Source organism: Marmota marmota, unplaced genomic scaffold (genome assembly GCF_001458135.2).
Source record: "Marmota marmota marmota unplaced genomic scaffold, marMar, whole genome shotgun sequence".
Classification (NCBI taxonomy): domain Eukaryota; kingdom Metazoa; phylum Chordata; class Mammalia; order Rodentia; family Sciuridae; genus Marmota; species Marmota marmota.
Genome location: NW_026000082.1, coordinates 24,343,807 through 24,370,358, shown reverse-complemented (window position 1 = coordinate 24,370,358; position 26,552 = coordinate 24,343,807). Strand labels below are relative to the sequence as shown.

Sequence of the window (26,552 nt, the reverse complement as noted above, 5' to 3'; positions counted from 1 at the left end):
TTTCCCTGTCCAAATAACTGGGTGGTTTCTGTCTCTTCATTGAACTTTTTTCCTTCTTGAAGGAGACAACTTATTAACCCGGCATTATTTGTTCTAATGCTTAGAGTTGACAGCTGCCACCTGTTCAGATCTCTCTGTTCTTGAGGTGTCAGTCTGCGGCTCCCTCCTTGGTCCTTTCCCATAATCTCCAGCCTTCAACAGTTGTACCTAAAGAGCCTAATTTGCACCTTGATCTTATTTAGATGATGAGATCCTAAACTTTTGAGCTGCTGTCATGTGGAGTGAGACTTTGAGGGACATGGGAGGAGGGTGAATGCATTTTGTACATGGAATGGATGTGAATTGTTTTGGCAGAAGGTGGGCTATGAAGATAGTCTTTAAATACGAACAGTATCAATCTCTATTGCAACTGTAGTACATCCTCTTTTTTGCTCCTGATTTTTGGTCCTTTATCATTTCACCAGTATTTGTTTATTTTATTGCTCTTCCCACAGAATGAACTTTTGGCTATGTCAGTCTTTCTCAAATATCAGCCACTTTTTTAAAAAATATTTTTTAGTTATCGATGGACGCAATATCTTTCTTTTGTTTATTTATTTTTATGCAGTGTTGAGGATCGAACCCAGTGCCTTACATGTGTGAGGTGGGCACTCTGCCACCAAGATACAGCCCTAGCCCTCAAATAGCAGCCTTTTTAAACACACATATTTGTTTACTGCTCATTTAATTTCTCCTCTTATTTTAACTATCTCATGATTTCTTCTTTATTTGGATCACTTCTGTTCTTTGTGTAACTTCTTGACTTTAAAACTTTGTTCTTTAAATTTCATCTTATTTTCTTTTCTAATAGTCTCACTTAAGACTATACATTTCTCCTAAAGTACATTCTACAAGTTTTGGTCTAGTGCATTTTTAAAATTATTCAGTTCTAAGTACTTCCTCATTTCTAATATCTCCTTATTTAGTTCAGTAGTATATTTAAAAATTTCCAAACATACTGGAATGTTTGTTATTGATATTGTTATTGTTCTCCAGCTACAATACAGACACACATTGTGGAAAACCTACTGATTCTTTGGTATTTATTATTTATTTTGTAACCTAGAACATAGTCAACATTTATAAAAACTCCATGGAAATATTTGATAAAAATACACATTCTAGGCTGGGCACAGAGGCACATGCCTATAATCCTAACAGCTTGGGAGACTGAGGCAAGAAGATAGCAAGTTCAAAGCCAGCATCAGCAACTTAGTGAGGCCCTAAGCAAATTAATGGGACCCTGTCTCAAAATGAAAAATAAAAAGGGGGCTGGGGATGTGGCTCAGTGATTAAGAACTTCTTGGTTCAATCCTGGTACCAAAAATAAATAAATAAACAAACAAACAAACAAATAAATAACATTTTCTAAATATAATCTATTAAATCAAACCAATTTTTAAAACTGCTTCCTAGTTTTGGATTCTGCCCACTGCCCATCAGAATTGTATGCTATTTGTGACACCTTTGGCAAGAGTAATTAATTTTTTCACTTTCTTTGTTAATGTCATGTGAAATATTTGAAAATCCAATGGTTTATTAGTATGCTTAATATTAAACTGTGAATTTATGGAGTTTGACAACATTTTTAAATAATGATATTTGATACCCTCTCTATATGAACAAAATGACTCCAAAATCATTATAAAATAATTTAGAAAGTAATTATAACCTTGTGCTGAAATCTCTGAGTCACATGGTTTAGGTTAAGAATTACATACAACGGTGATGCACGTCTGTAATCCCAGCAGTTTAGGAGGCGCAGGCAGGAAGATTGTGAGTTCAAAGTCGGCCTCAGCAATGGCAAGGTACTAAGCAATTTAGTGAGACCCTGTCTCTAAATAAAATTCAAAATAGGGCTGGGATGTGGCTCAGTGATTGAGTGCTCCTGAGTTTAATCCCCTGTAATGTGCCCCGGCCAAAATAAAAGAATTACATACAAATTGTTCCAAACTGTTCACAGGTTTTGTTTTGTTTTCCCCAGTATTAAGGATTGAACTCAGTAACACTTTACTACTGAGCTACATCCCTAGTCCTTTTTATTTTTTTATTTTGAGACACAGTTTCACTAAATTACCCAGGCTGACCTCAAATTTTTGATCCTCCTTCCTCAGCCTCCTGGGTAGCTGAGATTATAGTGCATGACTGTGCCTTGGCAGTCTATATGTTCTGATCATGAAACAAAGGTAATAAAATATTGATTATAAAAATATATCTAGCAAAAAAAGTAGACAGAATTCAAACATATATCCCAGTATCCATGGCAATTTTAGAAATGACAAATATTTAAATTCAGTGAGTGAGGTATACATTTTTTTTTAACAAATGGTAATGGCACAATTAGTTAACCATCTGAAAGAAAGTAACTGAACTCCCAAACTCAATACATTCAGAAATAAATTCTGGATGCGTTAAAATTTAAATGTAAAAAAAAATTAAATTTTGGAATCTAAATGTATAACTTATGACTTATAAAAACCTTTTAAATGAGAAAAAACAGATGGGCAAGGAAAAGTTATGTTTACTTTACCTCATAAAAATTCATTTTTTTAATAATGAAAGATAAAAAGGCCAAAGAGAAATAAATGATAGGAAAAATGTTCGCAGGCCAGGTGTGGTGGTAGATACCTATAATCCCAGACACTCAGAAGGCTGAGGCAGGAAGACTGCAAATTTGAAGCCAGCCTCAGCAATTTAAAGGGAGACCTTGTCTCAAAATAAAATAAAAAGGGCTGGTGATGAGTTCAGTTGAAGAGTACTTGCTTAGTATGTGTAAGACCCTGGTTTTAATCCCCAGTATTGAAAAAAGAAGAAGAGAAAAAGAAAAATGGAAAAATGTTATACTTGTAGACCAGGATGTAGCTTAATGATAGAGCACTTGCCTAGCTTGCCTAGCTTGCCCAGCACTGTTTGTTTTTTGTTTTGTTTTGTTTTGTTTTGTTTCGGTACTGGGGATTGAACTCTGGGTTGCTTTACCACTGAGCTACATCCCCAGCCCTTTTTATTTCAATACAGGGTCTTGCTAAGTTGCTAAGGCAGGCCTCAAACTTGCAATCTTCCTGCCTCAGCCTTCTCAGTTGTTGGGATTACAGGCATGTGCCACTGTATCTGATTTGCTAGCGCTTTTACGGCCCTGAATGCTATCCCTAGCACAAATAAAACTACTAATTCCATCCTTAGCATTGGCTTGTGAACAGATCTAAATTTATACAGCTCTTGGCTCTAAGACACAGAAGGTATGCATTAAAAAAAAAAAATCCACAACATGTGGGGCACAGTGGCCCATGCCTATAATCTCAGAGGCTCAGAAGGCTGAGACAGGAAGATTCCAAGTTCAAAACCAGCCTCAGTAATTTAGCAAGGCCCTAAGCAACTTAGCAAGACCCTGGCTCAAAACAAAATATAAAAAAGTGTTGGGGATGTGGCTTAGTGGTTAAGCACCCCTGGATTCAATCCCTGATACCAAAAAACAAAACAAACAACACACCCACAATGCTTTTAAGAGAATTGTTCAGGCAGAAGCTTTTTCATCTGGGATCAACAGGGACATACGCAATATATAATGGAAAGAGGGCTTTGCACTCCTACCTTGTTACAGGCAGGAAGCAGTCTGAGAAAACTACTTGGATGCAAATTCAATTTTCTTATGGAAAGGAAAGATGATTCAGAGGGTGGAACCAAGACTGCTTACATTGGAGCCAAAACCACAATGAATGACTCCCAGTCAGTTGACTAAACTCTAATTAACCTAGGCCTGTTGGATTTCAGAGTTGTCTCTGCTGTGTACCTCTCAGTTTACCTCAGTTTTAAAAAGGGCATGACCAACAGAGATTGTCCTATGCCTTTTCTACCATTGTATGTAGGATGTATAGAAACAGATAACTTGCCTCTTTTTTTTTTTTTTTTAACTTGCCTCTTTAGTTCACAGATTTGCAGTATAGGGAAGGAGTGTCCAATTAGGAGATAAATCAAAGAATTCATAAGACAGTTTAGGTAAGAGATGGCAGTGTCTTGAATAGGAAGCAGTGGATAAAATGATAAAGTGGTAAGATTCAGAATGTATTTCAAAATTTGGGCCAACAGGTTTAGTAGATATATTAGAAATGGAACATAAAAGGAAAAGAAGGGCTGAATATGATTTCAGTCTTTAGCTTGAAAACTTTGGTGGTTGACATTCCCCTTCTAATTCATTTTATCTGTCCCATTTTAGATGAAAACTGTTAAGAGTGCCCTACACTACTGTTTCCATCTTCTCACCTCCTTCATCCCATTCCTATGTAGTCTCTGCCACTATCACTTTACAAAAACATGCTATTGATAATATCAATAGCCTTAATTTTTTTTCTAAATCCAATGGACACTTTTCCATACTCTTTTTACGTGACCACTCTGGTTGCATTTAATACAGGTATCCATGGCTCTTCGAAATGTTTCTTTCCTAGGTATTTCTGAACCAGAAACTTTTCTGGTTTTCTGCTGCCTCTCTGGTTGCTTCTTCTAAACCTTCTTTTCTCCCTTCTCTTCCAACTTGCTATTAATATAACTTTTTTCAGTAGCCCAGGATGATCTTCTTCTTGCTCAGTCTATATTCTTTCAATCCCAGAGCTCCTACATCAACACCTACTGGCCAGATTTGTCTTCTGAGCTTAGTCCTACATATTTACCTGCACATTCAGAAAATCCTACAGACAACTCAAGTGGGACACATCTAGAACAGACTTCATCATCTTTTCCCACCAAACAGACTCTTCCTCTAGTGTGCCCAGTCTTTGTAAGGAAATACCATCCAAGCAACTGTTCAAGCCAAAAACTAGGAGTCTTGAATACTCACCCTTTCTCACACATGCTCCCATACACAATCAATCACTACCTCCTATCATTCCCACTTCTTAGATCACTCATTCTTAATCTGTCCATTTCTTTTCATTCCTACTAATCTCAGCTTTCATCATCTCTTGCCTTAATTTCTGCATCAAGTAGCTCCCTTTTCTGATTTCCTGGTATCTACTTTTGTTCCCCTCCATTCTATGGCTAGAATGTTCATGTTCAAATATCAATAGGGTCCCATGCAATGTTTTGTCTGAAAACTTTCTTAAAAGTCTTTCAGTGATCTCCCTTGCAATATATTCCAAAATCCTTACTATAACAATAAGACTTTGTGCTATCTGGACCCTGCTGTTCCTTTTACCTTGGTCTCCTATCATTTCCTTTTGTTCTCTGTGCCCAGCCACACTGATTTTTCTCAAATCTAATGAGCTTTCTCTCACATTTGGATCTTCACACTTTTTCTCTCTTCTCACACAACTCTTCTCTATTCTCTTTCTCCGGCTAACTCATACTTGTTCTTTAACCTTCTGAACTTCTGTTTGGCAGCACTTTCCTTATGCTTCTTGAAATAATTTAGCAGTGTATCCATTTTGGATCTGTCTTCATCACTAGTTGTTAGCTCTATGATGACAGACTATCTTTTATTCACCATTGTTTCCACAGTGCCCAGTAGTACTGGGCATGTAGTTAGATGCTTACAAGGTATTTATAGATGATTGAGAACCAGTGAAGTTTTGAGAAGCACTGGACTTAGGGCATAGGCTATGACTCTCAGACTATACCTCCCTCTTCTTGCCTCAGGGAAGTTGTAAGGACAAGGGAAACAGAAGTATTCTATGACTCCATGCACTGCCTACTACAGTATGGAAGAATATTCATCACAGTTTTACTTATTATAAGTGAACAACTGGAAAATATCTAAAATGTCCAACAATGCGGGATGGCTTAATATATGACACCAGTGGTTTAGAAGTATTATCTAACACTGTAAATCCTTAGTTTTCAGACAAAACATTGCATGGGACCCTGATATGTAAAATGCACTAAAATCGGGTTATTCTGCTTGAATGGGGCACATAACAGAGCTTAATCTCTTGGACCTCTTCAGCTTTTCCTTTTCCTTTCCTTTCCCCATTTTTCTCGTCCTTCCTCCAAGTCTTAAAGACTTTCCAATTCCTGGCTCTACTCCCTCTTTTAAAGTTGGGCATCATTTCTGTTCTAGATTTTCATGAGCATCCTCAAATGCTTGGTTGTGTTGTTGCTGTCAAACTGGTTCAAGTTGGTTTTCTGTTACTTATAATTTTAAAAACACACAAGAACAAAAAACTTAAATAATACTGTTGCAGCCTGAGATTCACTTATGTAATGGAAGGAACATTGGTTTTGGAGTCAGAAAACACTGGTTTAAAATTTAAGTCCTGACTGAGCTAGTTAACCATTTTCAACTTTAGTTTTCTCATCTTCAAAGGGGATAATACCCAACTTTTTGTAAATTAAAAAACCTTACTAACACATTAAAAGACCCCAAATTTAGGAGGTTCTCAAGTAATGTTAAATAAATAAGATTAAAATCTTGTTCAGAAACCTCTTCTACCTCCAACTTGAAGGAGTGTAAAACTGGATTCAATGTAGGCTGAATTCAGCAAGGCTGCCATCTTGTGGTAATTTACTGGCATGCTGTCCAATGAGCAGGATTGAAAGATGTTTCAAGAAACTAAAGCTACATACAAAGATGGCAGGCACACCAGAAAGACACTGAAATAAAGATAATAACTAATTACTAATGACCTGAGACGAGGGCAACTCATCACCAGAAGGAGCAAAGGATAAAGGACCTAAGACTGAACCTTTAGGAACTGTCATGCTGCAGAGAGTCAAGGGAAAAGGAATAAAGAAGAGGTTTATCAAGCAGGAGAAACAAACAAAGCTCATTGTATCATTCAAGGTTGACTTACATATTTGAATTAGTGGCTGACTTTATTTTGTATCATTGGCAAAATGGCTTTTGCTAATCCTTATAATAGCACTTGCTCTCATGCCATATAGTTCCAAAATGTTCCTTCTGGAAGCTCCAGGGGAAAAACTGCTCTTTGTCTTTTCCACTTTCTAGAGGTTGCCAACATTCTTGGTAGCATTACCAAGACCTCTGCTTTCACTGAACCCAGGGCCTTATGTCATTTCTCCATCTTAAAGACTTTCTGATTCCTGGCTCTAGTGTGGGCTTAAGCTAAGCATTAGAGCTATACCCCTGGCCCTCATTTTCACATCTATTTTTTCTGACACTGACTCTCCTGCTTCCCTTCTTCCTTTATAAAGGATCTATGTGATTATAATGAGCCTACCTGGACAAGCCAGGATAATCTCCCATCTCAATGTCCTTAATTTAATTACCTCTGCAAAGTCAATTTTGCCACCTAAGGTTGTATATTCATAGGTTCTAGAAATTAGGATGTGAACATCTTTGGAGAGCCATTATTCTTACCACAGGACATTTTTACTGACTCTACACTCAGTGACAAAACTTTGGTAGGTAAAAATTGGCCATGGTAGGAGTATTTACACCAATTTAAAAAATTCTAAAAATCAAGGCTTTCCCCTTAGAGAACTTATTGTTCAACTCTACCTGCATACCCCTGGTTACAATGATAGGCCCATTATCAAACAGAAGAGAATTATCACTATATAATAGAGGAAAGGAGGATTATGGATATAATCCAAAGGATTCCAAGGGTACCTGCTCCCACAGACTGCTATATCCAGTGCTAAAAACTAATGGAAAATTATGGGAATGTTATACAGACTAGACCCTTGAGGTCTCTAATCCTTGAAAACAGAAACTTGATCACCTATGGAAGATTCAATTATAGCCCCAACTAGAAGCTGTGTGACTTAAATTCTAGTTGATGAAGTAATCAAGTGTAAATGGAAGTGATAAATGCTACTTCTGGTTCAGGGCCTTTAGACAGTGCATGTCCCTTTCATTTCTTTTTCCATCAAGAGGGCCCCTGAGAACAGAGAGGTACTGCTGAAGACAGTGTGGAATGGGTGGTGGACAGATGCAGTCCAAGTTTCCAACTAAAGCCTTATGATCAGCTATAGAAAGATTTCTTGCCAAGTCAGTTAAATATTTTATATTGTATTTAATTTTCTTCTTCTTTCTTTTTCCTTACCTACTCCAATATATGTAGAGTGTGCTATGTCATAGTATTAACTCTAAAGTTTAGTCCATAGGCTTTAGAACATTTAAGCAGGATCATTATGAAACTGGAAAAAGAAGGAACATTATTTAGAGATCCTGGATTTGAAAATTATGAGAATTTGGATAGATTCCTTTCTTTGGGTAGGAGGTAGTGTAGTGAGTGATATTTTGGTTTCAAAAGGGAAGCTTGCTTGAGTTTGGAGTTCTGCTTTGTTTTATTTTTTTGAAGGGTGAAGTATAGAAAACAGGGTATATGTTGATATAGGGCACTCATAAAAATTTGTCTATTTTGTTGTTGTTGTCTTGATGGTCTCACAGTTTCCCCCAGGCTAGCCTTGAACACCTGTACTCAAGTGATCATCCTGCCTTAGCCTCCTCTAGCTAGGACTACAGGTATGTGCCACCAAACTACAAAGATTTATTATAGAGGACATCTACCCTCCTCATTGGACACTAAACATTTTCATCCCCTTCCAGCGACTTCCCAAATGTGTGAGATAGTGCACCTTATATTCTCAAAGCTGACAATGCTAACTGTCAGTTTCCTACTGTAGTGGGCCCAACCAATTCCAATCTCTTTAGTTTGGGTTCCCTGAAACAAGTTGTAGAAGGCAGAAAAGTCAAAATAGGGTTTGTTAGTGAGTGGTTATTACTGTGGGCAACTGGGCTAAGGCCCTTTCTGGACCCTCAGAAACAGTGTGAAATGCATCTCAAAAATCTTCCTCTGAGAAACAAGGAAGCTGAACTTTTTGTTCACCATTAGATCTGGCTATGAGACGGGAAGCAGGGTTTATTTTGTAAGTTCCTTAGAAAACTAGCTTCCCAGTTTCAGAGGCTGCGTCTTCCCTTCTTTTTCTTCTTTCCTTGAACATGATGTGACAGTAGGGACTGCAAAGGCAATAAGCTACTCTAAGGGTAAGATGGCCTGAATCACAGACACAGCAACTCTGACATTACTGAGCTGGTGAAACTGCCTATCTCCACTTTTCTTCTATGTGAGAAAAAAAAAAAAAAAAACTTTAGCTAGTCATGCTAACTTTGGCACACACCTCTAATCCCAGAGACTCAGGAAGCTAAGGCAAAAGGATACCAAGTTCAAGGCCAGCCTGGACAACTCAGACCCTATTTCAAAATAAGAAAATAAAAAGGGTTGGGGATGTAGCTCAATGATAAAGCATTCCTGAGATCAATCCTCAATAACGGGGGTGGGGTACTTTATAAGAAGTATCACTACCATCAAATTCTCTGTTATCTGTAGGCAAAAGCATTCCTATCCCTAACTGATTTAATTTAGTTTCACTTGCAGCCAAGGGCACAGGTCCTGGCTTTGAATCAAAAAGATAGCGATAAAAATGAGCAGAAACTGGGGAAACTGTCTGGTGACAGGGATAGTAGTGATAATAATTCTGGTAGCATCATCTACTGTGTTGACACTTCAGAGCTTATTTCCTTCACCAGGGTCACAAACAATAGATTTTCTGTACTGAATTATAATTGTTAGTAGTCACTGAAGGTCTACGTGGGTCAAGTGTTTTATACATTTTCTCTTAATTCATATCAACTATTCAAGATGGGTGTTAATTTCCTTCTCTGAGGTTAAATGAGGATATCTCCAAGACCACATAGTCAGTGCCAGAGTTGGGATTCTGTTTCAGGTCAGAGTGACTCCAAGGCAAGCTCATATCCACTACAACTATATTGTTGTATTTCTCTTGGCAACTCCTAGTTTTTGGACCTGGGATCCTGCTCAGGCTGGAGTCTAGGGCCCTATCTTAGAAGGAGAAGAAAGACAGGCTCCCATAGACTGTTGTCTGTCATCAGCTCCTTCTGGCAGGGGGATACAGGATCTGCCCAAATGTAGACAGGCTCTGAGCCAGGCTGCACAGATGTACACAGTCCTCTGAGCCAGGCTGGGAATGCTCCAGATGAACTGCCAGACTTCTGTGTCTGAAACTCTGAGAGATAAGGAGGAAACTTGGGTGGCACCCTCAGAGACAAAGCAATTCTGCAGGTTTGGAATGTGCTGAAATCCCAGCAAAACCCAAGAAGGTGGTAATATATTTGAAGAGGGGGGCATGTGAGAAAATCAATCAACTTTGTAGCAATTCTTGCTTGTAAATTAACTAACTACATTCCTTTCTCCCCTTTTCTTTCCAGACTGGGTTTTGAGGTTTGAGACTCACTGCCCATAAATCCAGAATCACTCCTCTTCCCCTCACTCCTTCCATCACTGAGATTCCAAGGCTCAGAAATCCTTGGCCCCTCTCACTTTTTCCATTTAGTCAATTTTTCCTACAAATATTTATTGAGTACCATTTTTTTCAGGTAGACAAGGACTTATAGGGAGGAAGAAACTTACAGGGGAGAAAGATATGAAAGATAATTGCATATATAATGAGGATGTAATACCTGTGACAAAAGAAAAGTAGTATCAAATGAGAGTGAATACCTGGTGTCTTAGCTCTTCCTGATACTAACAAAATACCAAAGACTAAATTGTTTATAAAAAGCATATATTTATTTCTCATAGTTCTGTAGACTAGAAATTCAAATCAAGGTGCCAGTAGATTTAGGGCCTGGTAGAGGACCTGCTTTCAACTTCCATTATGGTGCTTTAATGCTGCATCATCACATGGTAGAAGGGAGAAAGGCAAAAGGGCCTTACTAGTTTCCTCAATCCTCTCATAAGACCCTAATCCCACCCATGAGGGCAGAGTTCTCATTGCCAAATCATTTCCTACAAGCCTCTTAATTGGTGACTAAATTTTAATATGAATTTTGGAGGGGAACAAACATTCAAACCACAGCACCTGGGGCCAGATCTAATCTGAAGAATCATATTCAAATCACTTCCTTTTCACTTGTCCTCTTCCTATCATCACCCTCATTATTCCTTTCATAAGAATGGTGTCTTCTGAATTGGCCCCTTTGCTGTGTATACCACAGCTTTGATTCAGATCCTTCCTAGATCATTGTATCTATCATCTAATAAGTCTTCCTGTTTCTTTTTTATTTTGCCACTCAAGCCCATTCTATACACTGAAGCTATAATTTGTAAAATACAAGCTCCTCCTTGCTTTCACTTTAAAGTTTTTATTTCTCCTTCCTGTACAGTTTGTTCAATTTTTTTTTAAAGCCTTATCTCCTATTCTTCTACAGGGACCTCTCACTTCAGCCTGACACAGTTTCCCATCTCCAATATTGTTTATTCATGGTCTGCAGTGTTTTATGTATCCATCTCAGTACAGGAAATGACTCTTCTGAATTCAAGGCATTCACTGATGAGAGCACACTATAGATGAAGCACTTTGCTAGGCACAGGGCAAGATGAGTGAGGAAGAAAAAGCTGGAAGCCAGAAGTCAGCACATTTGATGACAACCCCAGATGGTAATACCTGTTTCCAGAATAGACTACATACTTTTTGAAGGCAGCAACAGGGTCTGACTAAGGATACTGCAGTATCCTTGGTTAAATGATACATAGAAATAATTCAATAAACTTATTTTACTGTATAAATAAATAAATGAATGAATAAAAGTGACAGATGTTGGAGTCTGGGGAATAAACCCAGGCCTCAAACATACTAGGCAAACACTCTATCACTGAGCTACATCCCCATCTCTTTTCAAAAATTTTGAGACAAGTTTTTCCAAAATTATCCAGACTATTTTTGAACTTGTGATTCTCCTGCCTCAGCCAGGAGAGTAGCCAGGGTTACAGGAACGCACCACTACACAAACCAGATATTGTTCTTAAACTATCTTGCTCTGGAGTTACAAGTGTATGGGTCTAGACTCCTTAAAAGAGAATATCCTGAGGGGTAGGAGTTATGACTTATGTGCACTTTTCACAAACAATTATTTTACAGAGTGGTTTCAAATGGATTATTGCTTCTGTTTCTCTTTACAACCCCATGAATTACCATCTCCATTTTATAGATGAGGAAGCTTCCTTTCTTTCTTTCTTCTTCCCATTTCCTCCTCTCTCCTCTTCCTTTAGGATGCATGTATGGTCTGTGCATTTTGCATCCCTGTCACAGAAAGAGATGTGGAAGGGTTAAATGTAAAACGAAGATTACAAGGGCTAGTGGGGCTATTTGCCCTGGGTTTCACATACACTTAACCTTTCTTCTTTTTGCCTTCTGTTGGGGATTAAACCCAGGAACACTCTTCCACTGAGCTATATCCCCAGCCCTTTTATATTTTGAGAGAATCTCACTAAATTGTTGAGGCTGGCTTCCACCTTGTGATCTTCTGATGAGGCCTTCCCAGTCCCTAGGATTATAGGCCTGTAAGACTGCCCAACTCACTCCAGAATAGCAATTATAAAGAATACAAGTAACAATAAATGTGGTGAGGATGTGGGGAGAAAGGTATTCTCATACATTTCTCATGGGACTGCAAATTGATGCAATCACTATGGAAAGCAATATGGAGATTCCTTAGAAAACTTGGAATGGAACCACCATTGACCCAGCTATCCTACTCCTCAGTCTATTCGCAAAGAACTTAAAATCAGCATAGTACAGTGACGCAGCCACATCAATGTTTATAGTAGCTCAATTCATAATAGCCAAGCTATGGAACAAACCTAGGTGTCCTTCAATAGATGAATGGATAAAGAAAATGTGGTGTATATACTCAATGGAATATTACTCAGCTTTAAAGAAAAGTGGAATTATGGCATTTGCCAGTAAATGGATGGAGTTGGAGAATATCATGCTATTGAAATAAAACAGTCCCCCAAAACCAAAGGCTGAATGTTCTGTCTGAGGGAAATAGGAATGACAGTAGAATTAATGGGACATAACTTTCCTATCTTTGTATTTGAATACATGACCAGAATAACTCTGCATCATGTACAACCACAAGAACAGGATCCTAATTATGCCCTTCAATAGATGAATGGATAAAAAAAATGTGGCATTTATACACAATGGAGTATTACTCTGCATTAAAAAATGACAAAATCATAGAATTTACAGGGAAATGGATGGCATTAGAGCAGATTACGCTAAGTGAAGTTAGCCAATCCCTAAAAAACAAATGCCAAATGTCTTCTTTGATATAAGGAGAGTAACTAAGAACAGAGTAGGGTCGAAGAGCATGAGAAGAAGATTAACATTAAACAGGGATGAGAGGTGGGAGGGAAAGGGAGAGAGAAGGGAAATTGCATGGAAATGGAAGGAGACCCTCAGAGTTATACAAAAGTACATACAAGAGGAAGTGAGGGGAAAGGGAAAAATAATACAAGGGGGACAAATGAATGTCAGTAGAGGGGGCAGAGAGAGAAGAGGGGAGGGGAGGGGAGGGGAGGGGGGATAGTAGAGGATAGGAAAGGCAGCAGAACACAACAGACACTAGTATGGCAATATGTAAATCAATGGATGTGTAACTGATGTGATTCTGCAATCTGTATATGGGGTAAAAATGGGAGCTCATAACCCACTTGAATCAAAGTGTGAAATATGATATATCAAGAACTATGTAATGTTTTGAACAGCCAACAATAAAAAATTAAAAAAAAAAAGAATAGGATCCTAATTAGAATAAGTTATACTTTATGTATGTATAATATGCCAAAATACATCCTACTGTCATGTGTATCTAAAAAGAACAAATAAAAAGAAAAAAAAAAAGACTATGCCCAGCCTAAATTTGACATGCCAATGTTGTCCAAATATAGTTAGTGTGTACTGTGAGACAGTGTTTTTGGTTAAATGTAAATTAAAAAATGTACTACAATTTTTGTACCATACTTTCTCATGTTGTCATTTTTCTTTTAAACATACTGGAAGTTATAAAACTGGGAAGAGGCTCAAGGTAATCGAGTAAAGTCTGACCCCTAGTAAAGGGCTCAGGCTAGGACTGAGATGTTGAACCTGAGATCTCCAGATGCAGAGGCTTTCACTACCTCAAATAATTCCAGTATGGTCTTTCATATGGGTTAAACTCAAGGGGGTTAGAGTCAGATGTGTTCCCTTCAAAGTTCCAACAGTTACTTTATGACCTTGCTTGGCAAATTATTCAGCTTCCTTATTTGAAAACCTGAGGGCATAGAACAGAGATGCTTTTAGAATTAAACGAAATCGCGTTTGAAGCATTCAGCACAGGCCTGGAGTGTAGTCACTGCACAGAAAATGGTAACTATTATTATAAGAACTATATTTGTTGAATGACTCTGGCATATAATACCTGCATTCCACTTGAACACGGAGCTGTCACAGGCATTCGGTTGAAGGGGTGGGAACTGTAGCACTTACCAAATTTTTTTCTAGAAATAAATCATGTGGGAGGATAACGACCGGTTGGGAAAGTGTGAGCCCAGAAGGAACAAATATGCAATCACCGGTCCAAGGAGCAAGGAAGCGAAGTTTTTCCCGCAGGCTGCAACGCTAAATCGCCCTCGGATTTATTAGCAGAGGACTGGGTATACCTGCCTGGAGCAAGGATGCCTCAGAAACCGGATTTTTGCGTAATGAGACAGAATTTCCTCATTCAGCTCATCTTATTCTCAGGAACCACACCCTGCGCGCCGGGAGGAAGGACTGCAGCTGCTAGGCGGCGGCTTCCGCACAGACCCAGACCTGACCATCTATGGTCACAGAGTGCACCCAGCAAACAGGAAGTGGGGTGAGAATGGAGAGTTTTTCTCCACCTTCCCAGCCCGGGGCGAGAAAGTCGGGCGAGGGCGGGAACGCCCAGACCTACGGGCTGGGTACAGAGCGTGCTAGCTAATAGCCTTTCTATCGCCCAGCCTCCCCAAGTCCTCTTAGAACACTGGGCAGCCCAGCTGCCTCTGCGTATCACAAACCCGGAAACCGAAGTAGAGGTGAAGTTGGCCTCGACCCCCCATAGAGAGTTGATGGCCTCCCGGGCTCGGATACTCTGACTCCGTTTCTCTAGTCCTTCCAAGACCCCTTCCATAATGCCGTGGAAACGGTCCGGACTTTGCTATTGACACCAAACTGACAGGAGAATCAGCCACTCATCTGTTCTCTCTTCTGGAGGAGGGGCTTTAGCCTGTGATTTCGGCCCTTCATTGGTCCGGGGCGACTCCTGATCGGAGCGGTGGACAGAGGAGCGTGGCCGGACCTACGAACACGCCCTCCCCGGCTCGCTCCCGCCTCCGGGCGGGGCTCTTTACCAAGTGCCCTCTGCGCTAGCCCTGATTCGCTTTCCCAAGCATGGTGAATAGGGGCGGAGTCACGAGCCGGGCAGCCGACTTCCTCTCCAGTGCGGGTCCAGCCTAGCGGTTCAATCTGAGGTTCATTTCCGGTGGGAGTGCCGCGCCCAGTGAGGGCCCGGAAGTGGGGCGCGCGAAGATTGCTGGGCGGTTCTTGCCGGAAGTGGAGAGCGGCTGAGCGGAGTCCCGAGGTGAGGCAGAACTCTTAAGGTGAGGGTACGCGGCTGGGTAGGGACTGGGGTTCTTTCCGGGGCCCACCGGTTCCTGGCATTGTTAGTGGCCGATCCCTGCTGAAGGGTCTGGGGTGAGGCCCCCAGGCTGACTCGGACTCCTGGGTGCGGTCTCTTGAGGTGGGGCCGGGGTGACCTGCTGAGCCAGGCGGTCCTGGAGAGGCCCCTCCATTCGATTTCACAGCGCTTTAGGTCAGCCTCAGCGGAGACCTCATTCCTAACGTGCCCTAACTGAAAGGAATCTCCGAGACCTTAGAGTCTTCCCTTTCCCCCGACTCGCTCCCATCTCACGGATGGGTAAATTGATCCCCGAAAACGGGAAGCAGTTGGTCTATGATCATGTATAGAGTGAGGAAGAGAATCGGAATTATTACTTTGTTTTCATAGATAACCAGTACCAGATCCTTCCGACGTTCATTACCTTGATATGCCTCTTTACTTGGAGTAGTCTTCCGGTCCGGGCAGCTGTTGGTTAAAGGCCACTTGATGCGTGGAACTTTTTTTTTTTAATACATTTAGCTGTTTGAGATACGTGGGAAGTTTTTAAAAGAGGCAAGTCCTGCCTTTGCTTTCAGATAGCATCTCTTTACTCCGAGATTGCTGCTCTTAACTCCGAAAAGCCAAGCCAACTTTATTGGCGGGGTTGTGTACTTTCGGAACTAAAATCAGGTGTTGGTGTGGCCCCATTACTGAGAATCTATAGTTACAGATGCCTTATTTAACTGCCCTCGCTCCCCATACTGGGGATTCAACCCAGGGATGCTGTACCACTGAGTTAAACCTCCAACCTTTTCTATTTTTCATTTTGAGACAGGATCTCCGCCAAGTAGCCCAGGGTGGCCTGGAACTTTTGATCCGCCTGCCTCAAGTCTCCGGAGTAGATATTACGGTTGGCTTTATTTAACTTCTTTATGTCTCATTTTGCTTATTTTTAAGTGGTCTCTGCTCACCTCCCAGGATTAAACTCAGAGTATAACATTATCTTTATTCTGTACCAGCCTTCTCCCGGATTCAGTGAATGCTGCTTTGAAACAAAACAAGCTAGTCCCTGCCTTCATGGACTAACAGTGTTTGCAGAAACCTTTCAGAAATAAGTATAAATGTGTTGAGTGTTAGGAAGAACAGGGTGCTATGGAATTATGTAACAAGGGGTTCAGAAAAAAATTTGAACGATGAATAGAATAATGAAGAGGAAATGAGGACATTTTATACAGAGGTTATTTTCAGAACTATGTAAATTTGAGCTCTTTGTAAGGATCCCTAAATGAAAATCTAGGGGTAGCCTGACACTTTCATTATTTATGGACTTTTAAAGGTGTGAAGTACATATTAAATGAGGCATTTAGCCCTTGTGGCTAAGAATATACTTGTTCTCATGAAGTTTACAGAACAGGAGGAAACAGGCAAGTAAATCAAAGATAGCTTACTGTATGTACTGTAATGTATACAAGGCTATGAGAACATAGAGGAGAAATACCTAAACCAGATTTCCAGGCTTCCAGGTAGGAATGGGAGGATAAATAAGATTTTTTTTTTTTTTTTTTTAACCATATGGTGATCTGGGAAAGGTATTTCCAGGTAAAGAGAACTGCATGTGCAAGGACATGGAGACCTGGACTTGTGAAAGACTGACTAATTCAGTGTGACTGGAATTCCATAAATGCTTGGAGAAGTGGAGGAAGTAATAAGTGATGGAGTCAACTATGGAGGACTTCATGCTGAGGAATTTGGATTTTGCGCCAGAAGTTATGGGAATGCTTTGATGGTTTTCTTAAGAAATATTTTTATTAGTTGTTCATGGACCTTTATTTACTTATTTATATGTGGTGCAGAGAATCAAACCCAGTGCCTTGCACATGCTAGACAAGTGCTCTACCACTGAGCCACAACCCCAGCCCCCGCTTTGATGGGCTTTATGTGGGAAAAAGATGTGATCAGACTTGTTTTAGAAAATACACTATCTTGAGTGGAAAGGAACCAGACACTGGAGAAGTAGAAGTGTTTGGAAGCTGTTGCTGTAGTCATGGCCTGAACTAAGAAGGGAAGTGGAAATGGACAAGAGGGATCATATTTGAGAAATGTTAAGAAAATGAAAACCAGGGATTGGAGGCTGATTATGGTAATGAAGAAGTAGGAACAGTCTGGACAATTGCCTGGTTTTCTGGCCTAAAAAGCTGAGTAGTATTTAAATAGGGGATATAAGAGGTACATTGGGAGAGTGGTAAATTAGGGAAGTAGCACATAAAAAATGAATTTTGGACTTGCTCAGTTGGAGGTGTTTGTAGCATATCTAGGCAAAGATGTCCAATAAGGTGTCCCAGCTAGAGCAAACAGCAAGAGCAAAGGTGTGAAGCAGGAAAGAACCTATTTTATTCAGTAATACCGGAGTCTGGAGTTTGGCAGAAACTGGGGAGGTGGGGTGGGGTTCATCTGCCAGGTTGTGAGGGTTTTGATGCCTTGTTTGGATTTCTTTTTTTTTCCCTCTCTCTCTTTTTTTTTTTTTTTTTCTGGGGATTGAACCCGGGGTACTTAACCACTAAGCCACATCCCCAGCCTGTTTTTAAATTTTATTTAGAGACAGGGTCTCACTAAGTTGTTTAGAGCCTCATTAAATTGCTGAGGCTGGCTTTGAACTCTTCATCCTCCTGCCTCAGCCTCCCGAGCCACTGGGATTACAGGTGTGTATTACTACACCTAGCTCCTTGTTTGGATTTATTCTGTAATTGACAGCTAATTTGCTTGGATTATTCTGTAATTGGACAGCCATAGTCCAACATAAAAGAAATTTCTTTAGGCATTTCCCACCTTCATCATATGGGCGTAATTGACATCTCCGAGGGGTTGAAATAAAATGATAGCAATGAAAGTACCTTATAAAGTACAGCCTGCCAGGCAAATCGGAAGTGGGGTATTGTAAGTCTATTTTTGTTTAGAGTAGGTTAGCTATTAAGTTTGTAAAATGTTTTGTTTCCAGCCTGAGGGTTGATCTTTTCTTCTTACCCTTTTCTTGGTCATTCATTTGTTTAGTTATAATTATGATTTTAACTAGAATCTGAGCCCTTAAAAAGTGACTTCATGAATCAGGAATGGGGGCACATGCCTGAGGTCCCAGCTACTCTGAAGGCTGAGGCAGGAGGATCACTTGAGCTCAGGAGTTTGAGACCAGCCTGGGCAAGACTAACAAGATTTCAACTCAAAAAACAAAATAAAAAAAAAATTTTAATAAAAAGTGACTTCCTCCTTTTGGTTTTCTGAGATTCATTTTGTTTAGAACAACCAAATGTAAAGTGTTATTGGAAGTTGAACCCTCTGGTTTGAAATTTAAGTATCCTTAACCTGTATCTTACCCAGTCCTAGTGATTATTCTTTTGAAATGTCATCATCATTTTCTTTGTTTACTACTGACCTGGCTTTCATACCTGATCTTTTCTCTACTATAATTAATCTCTTATCAGTTCTTTAGAATAATTTAAATATTATTTTCGCTAGCTTTGTGTTCTCAAAAAGTCATGTTTAAACTCCTTTATCTTACTTAAAAGTTCTCCACAATCAGTTTTGTGTGTGTGTGTGTGTGGGGGGTACTGGGCATCAAACCTAGCTTCTTGTGTATGTCAGGGAAGAGCTTTACCACTGCACTATATCCTCAGTTCTACCCAGATCCTTATCTAAATTTTTATTGGATGGCACAAACAGCTCTACTAGCTCTACTACTGAGCTATAAACCAGACCTTTTGGTTTTTTTAATTTTAAAACAGGTTATTGCTGTACTGCCCAGGTTGGCCTCAAACTTGAGATCCTGCTATCTCAGCTTCCTGAGTAGCTGGGATTTCAGATTGACTTTCTAATTTAGATTGGCTTTTTATTTGAGTCGTTTGCACTTCTCATTGGCAGTTCCTTTATATCAGAATAGGGTTTCTCAGTCTAGGCATAGTTGATATATTGGGCAGGATAACTCTTTGTTGTGGTGTTGTCGTGTGCATTGTAGGATGTTTAGCAGCAGCCCTCACCTCTGCCCATTGAATGCTTGTAGCACTTCCTCAGTTGCAGCAACCAAAAATGTCTTCACACCTTGCCAAATACCTCCTGGAGGATAGAATTACCCCTATTTGAGAACTACTGCATTAGCAAGTAGTTTACTACTGACCTGGCAATAATTGTGCAATGTCTTATCTCCCCAGCTAAATTCTCTGAGGACAGGCTCCATGGCTGTACTTAGCACAATGTACAGATTAAACACTCAGTACTCTAGAATGAATCAGTTATTTGTTTTCATTGAGGCATCCAGAAATTATTGGGCCTTCAAGGAATTCCTGGGTGGTCCTCAAAGAACTTGGCCCCTTCCCCCCATTTTCGGTGTGATCTTGTCTTAATAGAGAAATGCCACTGATTTGCACTAGAAGTAAGCTTTGTGTTGTCAGTTCAAGTCATCAGATTTCCCTTTCCTCTGTATTGTGGATATATAAATTTCCATTTTGTTCATGTTCATATTGCCTTTGTTTAACCTGCTTAGTTTCATTGGGCAGGGATTATGTTTATTTAAGTTGCTTATGATTTATAGAGTTGGTGTTCACCTCTTTTGATCGATGAAATTATTGTAGTATTGTTAATGCAGTTATAGCCTTCACAATGAAACTATTTCTTCTTGATATACTATCATGTAAACCTAATAAAAACAACTACTGCTCTAAAAATATTCTTCAGCTACATTTGCAGCTCCGTTTGCCTTGTATTACCACACATTTGTGCCAGACTTTTCCATTTGGCCGGAAAATAGTTGAAATGGAAAAGTTTGGCGCACAAGTCTGGTAATACAAGGAATGGACTTGCTATTTTTGTTTGAGGTTTTGGTTTGGGGGTAGGGATTTGTTTGCTTTTGTTGTTGTTTCCTCCATAGATCATTAAAAAACTCGTGTATTGTTCATTATTGACTTAACAATTACAGGTCTTTTCATATATTTAGTTGTTGTTGAATCATGGCTGAGGATAAATATCCTTAACCGTATATTTACATGTGGGAGTAGAAAATGCTGTGGGTTTTTTGTTTTTGTTTTTTAACATTTATTTATTTATTTTTAGAAGTTGTTGGACACAATACCTTTATTTATTTATTTTTATATGGCGCTGAGTATTGAACCCAGGGCATTGAACGTGCTAGGCTTCACTGCTGAGCCACAATCCCAGCCCTATGAAATGCTGTTTTAGTAAAATAATTCAGGATGAAATCAGCCAGTGCAGTTGTTCTACAGTGGAAAATATGTATAAGATGAAAGGGCCTGCTGAGTACTCAATGCATTTAGTCTTAAAATATTCTTTGAATGTAAGGGAGAATGGAGCCAATGACCACATGAAGGTAGGTTTGCCTTAAACCATAGAAACAGCTAGTTTCTAAGTCTGACTTAAGCTTGTACACTGTTACTCATTTTGCTTACTCCTGAAGTTTCAGATAGAGGACTGTGTGTAAGGAGGGAACAGGAGACAAACACTGATACTGGGTTGGATTCCTTCCCTCCCTGGAAGATAGGCCTTTCTTTTTCTTTTAATCTAAACCTCAGGTGGCAGTAACTCAGGCACTAAATGTCATTGGTTTCATCAGCGAAACCAAATGCTTAGGGAAGAACAGTAGCTCATGATTTGGGTTAGATTTAGATGACATCTTTACTGGAGCAAAGTGGTGTCCTTTGGTTTCTGGGTTAAACCAGCCAGAAAGTATCTCCTATTAGAATGTTTAGGTTTTACTTGTGATATGTTGGAGCCTAGTGGTAAGAATTTCTATATTGTTAGGAGTAGAACTAACTAATATATAGTTTAGTGGTAGCTTAGAAGAGATATCCACATAGACATTTTTTTTGTTATATAAAAGTTACGTTTCTCTGTTAAAATCTGGAAAATAAAGGGGGAAATTTTTGAAGATCCCATCACCCTAATGTGACAAATACTGTAAATTTTATGATCTCGTCACATTTTTTTTCCACTGTGCATTTAACTATTTCCCCATAATTAGAAGTCTAAGATACATATAACTATAGTTAGATGTCTAACATTGCAGTGAACATCTTCCTGCCCATCACTTTTCCTCATTAGGGTTTACTTAAGATAAAGTCTCAGGGGGTTGGGGATTTAGCTCAGTGTCAGAGCGCTTGCCTAGCACGCACAAGGCCCTGGGTTTGGTCCTCAGCCCTAAGGGGGGAAAAAAAAAGATAAAGTCTCAGGTAGGATTTATTTTCTTAGCATAAAGTCTCAGGAACAGGATTACAAGGCTAAGAAAAGCATTTTGAAGCAGATCAGTTGGGCTACCATAGTATGTATACAGGCTGACTTGTATGGTTGCTTTTTAATTTTATTTGAGTGATAACTTAGAAGAACATCTATGGGGCAAAATAGGAAATATTTTAACATAGTAGTTACCTACCAAGATAGAAATTCTTACTTCTGGCTTAATCACCTGTTGAGATGTGACAGAACTACAGGAGAAGCCTGGTTCTACTTCTGGAATAGCCAGAAGGAATTATATTGAATTGTTAGAATAATGAAAGAGAAGCAACTTTGATAAGAATCTCTTGCCATTTCTGTTTTGTCTTGGTTTCAAAGCACCAAAGAAATTGCTGGAGAATCAAGCTCAGTTTCTTTTTATTCTGTGTGCTATTCATTCTCATGATCTCATCACATTTCTTTGTCAATGATTTGCAAACATCATCTCCAGGCTTGATCCTTTTCCAGGCTTTATTTCTAAATACTGGACATGTTCACTTAGAAACTTCCTTTTCACTTCAAACTCAGCATATCCCAAACTGACCCCATCTTCTTTTCTTTAATAGAAAATGCTAGAACGAGTTTCTGCCTATAATGTCATCATTCTTTTAAGGCCCCCCATATGTACAACTCTGGGGTCATCTTTACCTCCCTTCTCTGAATGCCACTGTGTTTTCAGTCAGTACCACACAGTTTAAGACTTGTTCTCTGTTTAATTCACACTTGTTTTGTGTGACCTCCAAGGGCCGACCAAGATCAGTGGGTGGAAGTTGCAGGGAGGCAGATTTGCATCCATATAAGGAAGAATTTTTTGATACTTTTGAGTTGCTTAATAGAATGGGCTGTCTCAGAAGTTTCAGGTTCTCCATCACTGAAGGTGTTTGATCAGAGGTTGCCAAACTAATTGCTTAGAATTTTGAAAGGACTGTTCTACCATCAGATGGTGCTTTTATGATTTCTAGAAATGCTGCTAATCCTGAGAAATGATAATTCAATTGAAGGAAGCTTTTTCTCTTCTGCTAGACTCCCCTGAAGGCAGGGAAATTATTTTACTCTTCTTTTATAGTCCACACACATTTAATTCAGGTGCTGGTTCCTTATTTGCCTAAAGGTAATTATTCGTGGGTTAATTCTTTTCATTTAGTTTCAGTATCTGGTTAGAACCAAATGTTTTCTAGTAGCCTTCTTATTTTATAGCTAGATGAATAATAGCTTTTAGCCTAAACTTCCAGGCCCTAACATTTTCACTTTTCTCCAAATTCCATTTTGTATATCAAATAGTGCTTATTTGCTGGTTGATTTGTTTTTAAGTCCTTGGTATTAAACCCAAGGGTACTTTACCACTGAGCTATATCCCCAGTCCTTTTTTTTTCTTTTGAGATAGATTTTGCTTAGTTGTCTAGCTGGGCTGAAACATGAAATCTTCCTGCCTCCGTCTCCCAAGTCATGGAGATTACTGGCAGGTACCACAGTGCCAACTCAGTGTACTTGTAAATACTTAGTTTTTATCAATAACCCTTCACTCAAAAGATAATGTCATATTTATCACAACATTAGATCTAAATACTACCTGTGTTTTAGTGTTTTCCACAATTTGACCCAGCTTGCATATTTATTCTTATTTCACATGATACTCCATGATCTTGACAGACTAATCTTTCTGTACATGCTTCTCCTATTTTCTGTATCTGGTTTGCTTAGTCTTTTTACTTTGATTTTCACTGAAATGTCTTTATTTTTTTTGTTTCTTTTTGTATTGGAGATTGAACCCAGGGCTTATTAACACATGCTAGGCAAATGTTAGCAGCAAAATCTTTCCCTTTTTTCCTCTTGCCTTTTTATTAAGACACCCCACTTCCCTTCTAAAACTTAACCGCCTCCAGTCTTCATTCATTTCTTCAGAACTCTGAGAGCATATATTCATATATACCATGTAATTCAGAACCATAGCAACAACATTCTGCAAAGAAAAATCTTCAGTATTCTGATATTTTACTTTCCCTTATCTGTCTGAAGTTAGATAATCTCTAACAGAACTTTTAAAAATATAGCATTCAGCATCTTATTGGCATTCCATTTTGTTGGCCTTCTCAAAAATAAAAGCATCTGAACTGTAGGGACTGTTTCTTCTGCAGCAGTCACAACACACTTTGATTTTATGAGCATCTTGTACGTACTTGGTTGTTCTAGGTGCTGGGAGATAGGGTGGAACTGGCGGGAGAATGGATAAGTTCCTGTCTTTCTGGAACTTGTAGTACATAGTATGCAGTGCTAACATTTTACATTTGAGTTTCGTTTTAAGACTTCCAAGGTGATTATTCTCAGCTAGGAAATCAAGTTCTTTGATTTTTTTTTCCCCCCACAAAACTCTGTGCTAGGTGAGGATTATAATCTATGAAATGACTGTCCCCAAGTTTCACAATTAATATGTGGCTGGTTGAAATTCAGATCTTCATTTCCTAAATTCTAGTTTTACTTTAACTTGTGTATGTTTACTTATAGTTCTTGGCTATTACCATTTAGAAATAAATGGCAAGGAACAAAGTTAGGCAGAACTGGTTTTCTGCTCTGACAGTTATCCTTTGGGAGAAGTCTTATTTTAAATATCTGCTTTCCAAATATGTCATCTATCCTGAAAGTGATTGAAAAAAATATTGGCCTCCATGGAGAAAATTGAAAGCAGAGAAATTTAAAGTTGCTAATAATGTAACTAATGACACCATAAAGAGGTCTTGAACCCACAGTGATGTTCCCAAGAAACAGTAGGGGATGGATGCTCTGATGAATCACATAAGTCCTTTAAAAGCCATTATAGAATGACAGAGCCTCAGACCCTTCCGAATATTTGTGCACAAGGCCTAGGTTCTCTGCTTATTGGTTATTTGCTCTCTGGTAATCTTTTTTTTTTTTTTTTTTAAATAATATTTTTAGTTGTAGATGGACAACAGTTCATTTCCAGGGTTTTTTTTTTTTTTTTTTTTTTAATGTGGTGCTAAGGATCGAATCCAGTGCCTCACACATGCTAGGCAAATGCTCTACCACCAAGCCACAACCTCAGCCCCTCTAGTAAGCTTTTAAATTTCTGTAAATGTCAGTTTTTTCATTCTAAAAATGGGGAATAATATCTATATAACACACCTGACAAAATTATTTTAAGTCTCAAGAAACCACAGATTGATGATGTAGAGCATAACTGTATGGGATCAGTTTCTAATTAATATTCTAATAAATAGCGTTATTTTTCTTATGGTACTTAGTTGAAGACCTCTATATCAGTGTGATTTGTGCCTTAGAAAACATCATTTATTTGAAAGATGGAAGTGTTTATAGGGTTCTGCAAAAGCAGGTAGGTGGGGTTGGGAGTTTGGCTCAGTGGTAGATTGCTTTCTTAGCCTGTATAAGGCCCAGGTTCTATCTATAGGACTGCTCCCCACCCCAAAGGGCAGGTAGACAAAAAGAATTACAAAATAAGAAGAGGGAGTAAGGGGAAACACTTCACAGACTTGACAGGAAGAAGAGATAGCCAGACTTGTATTGAGGGGAGAGTGGATATGGGCCTTAATTCATTCATCTCTACATCTACCAAAAACTCCTATTGATCTGTTATATTTTTAATGCCTACTACATTTATAGTTCTGGAATTACAAAGGCAAAATCTGGTCCCTATCCTGGGGAAGCTAATCGCTTACTGTTAAATTATTTTAAATGTTCTCTGTTAGAGAAAAGTGCACAATGTCATAGAAGCACATGCTGGAAGTGCTTTGTAGGGAGGTGATACCTTACCTTAGACTTAAAGGACAACAGAAGTTCCAGAGAAGGGGTAGATTGCAGAGGGAAAGCAGCCAAGCAGATAGGATAGCATAAAAAGAAGTGAGAGAAAGCACGACTTTAGAAAATGCAAGTAGGTCCTGAATTGCTGTGTTTGTGCTGAAGAAAGGTGTAACGAGATAAACCCATGGAGTAAAAGGAGATAAAGCAGGACTAGATTATGGAAACCCTTGTTTGAACTTCACCCTGAAATCTATGGGGAGTTTTGAATGATATTAAAGAATATCTTTATTTACATTTGCATGTGAGATGGATCATTCTGGCTATAATATGGAGAATGGATGAAGAAAAGGTATATTATTAGAATTAGGGGAGACTAGCTAGGAAGTTACTGCAATAATCTGTGCAAAGTCTTGATGACAACTTTTTTTTTTTTTTTAATTAGAATGGAGCAAGGTACCTCTATTAGTTAGATATGCAAAATAGATTTTTTTTTTTTGGTAGATGGACACAATACCTGTATTTTATTTGTTTTTTTTTTTTTTTTTCTATTTTTATTGGTGGCGGGGATTGAACCCAGCCCCTCATGCATGCTCGGCAAGCACTCTACCATCGAGCCACAACCCTGGCCCCCAAGCCTATGGATTTTGATGACTGATTAGCTGTGGGGAATAAGGAAGAAGACAATTTAGTTAACATTTATGGAATTTTTACTATTTTCGAGGACTATTCTCTCTGTAACTCTCTGTAGTTTGTGGATTGTTATCCCCATTATGTAAATAAGGAAACTGAAGCTCAGGAAGTTCAATTAACAGTTCAGAGCGAGGTGAGTTAAATTCAAACCCCCAATCTATCTGACTACTACTTCTTTTTTTCCTATCTGCCTTCTCTAAAGACTGCTTTTGTCCATACATAGTGGTGTATGCCTGTAATCCCAGCAATTTGTTATGCTAATGCAGGAAGATTACAGGTTCGAGGCCAGCCTGGGCAACTTGGTGAGACCCTTTAGCAATTTAGGGGGAAAGGGTCTCCAAAAAAAAAAAAAAAAAAAGGA

At 39.1% G+C, this 26,552-nt stretch overlaps 1 protein-coding gene across 9 annotated transcripts in view; it reads left to right on the top strand.

Annotated features, from left to right (window-relative positions):
- Positions 1-14,935: 14,935 nt before the first annotated feature.
- The window catches only part of Cap1 (cyclase associated actin cytoskeleton regulatory protein 1), a 27,639-nt gene continuing 16,022 nt past the window's right edge, over positions 14,936-26,552 (top strand). For 2 of the 9 annotated variants that reach the window (XM_015485212.2, XM_048815673.1), the window contains exon 1: positions 15,197-15,461. The gene's annotated coding sequence lies outside the window, so the exon portion shown is untranslated. Of the gene's footprint in view, positions 15,462-16,291; positions 16,371-26,552 lie in introns of all 9 variants that reach the window. The other 7 variants (XM_015485208.2, XM_015485207.2, XM_015485210.2 and 4 more) reach the window with 7 other exon arrangements.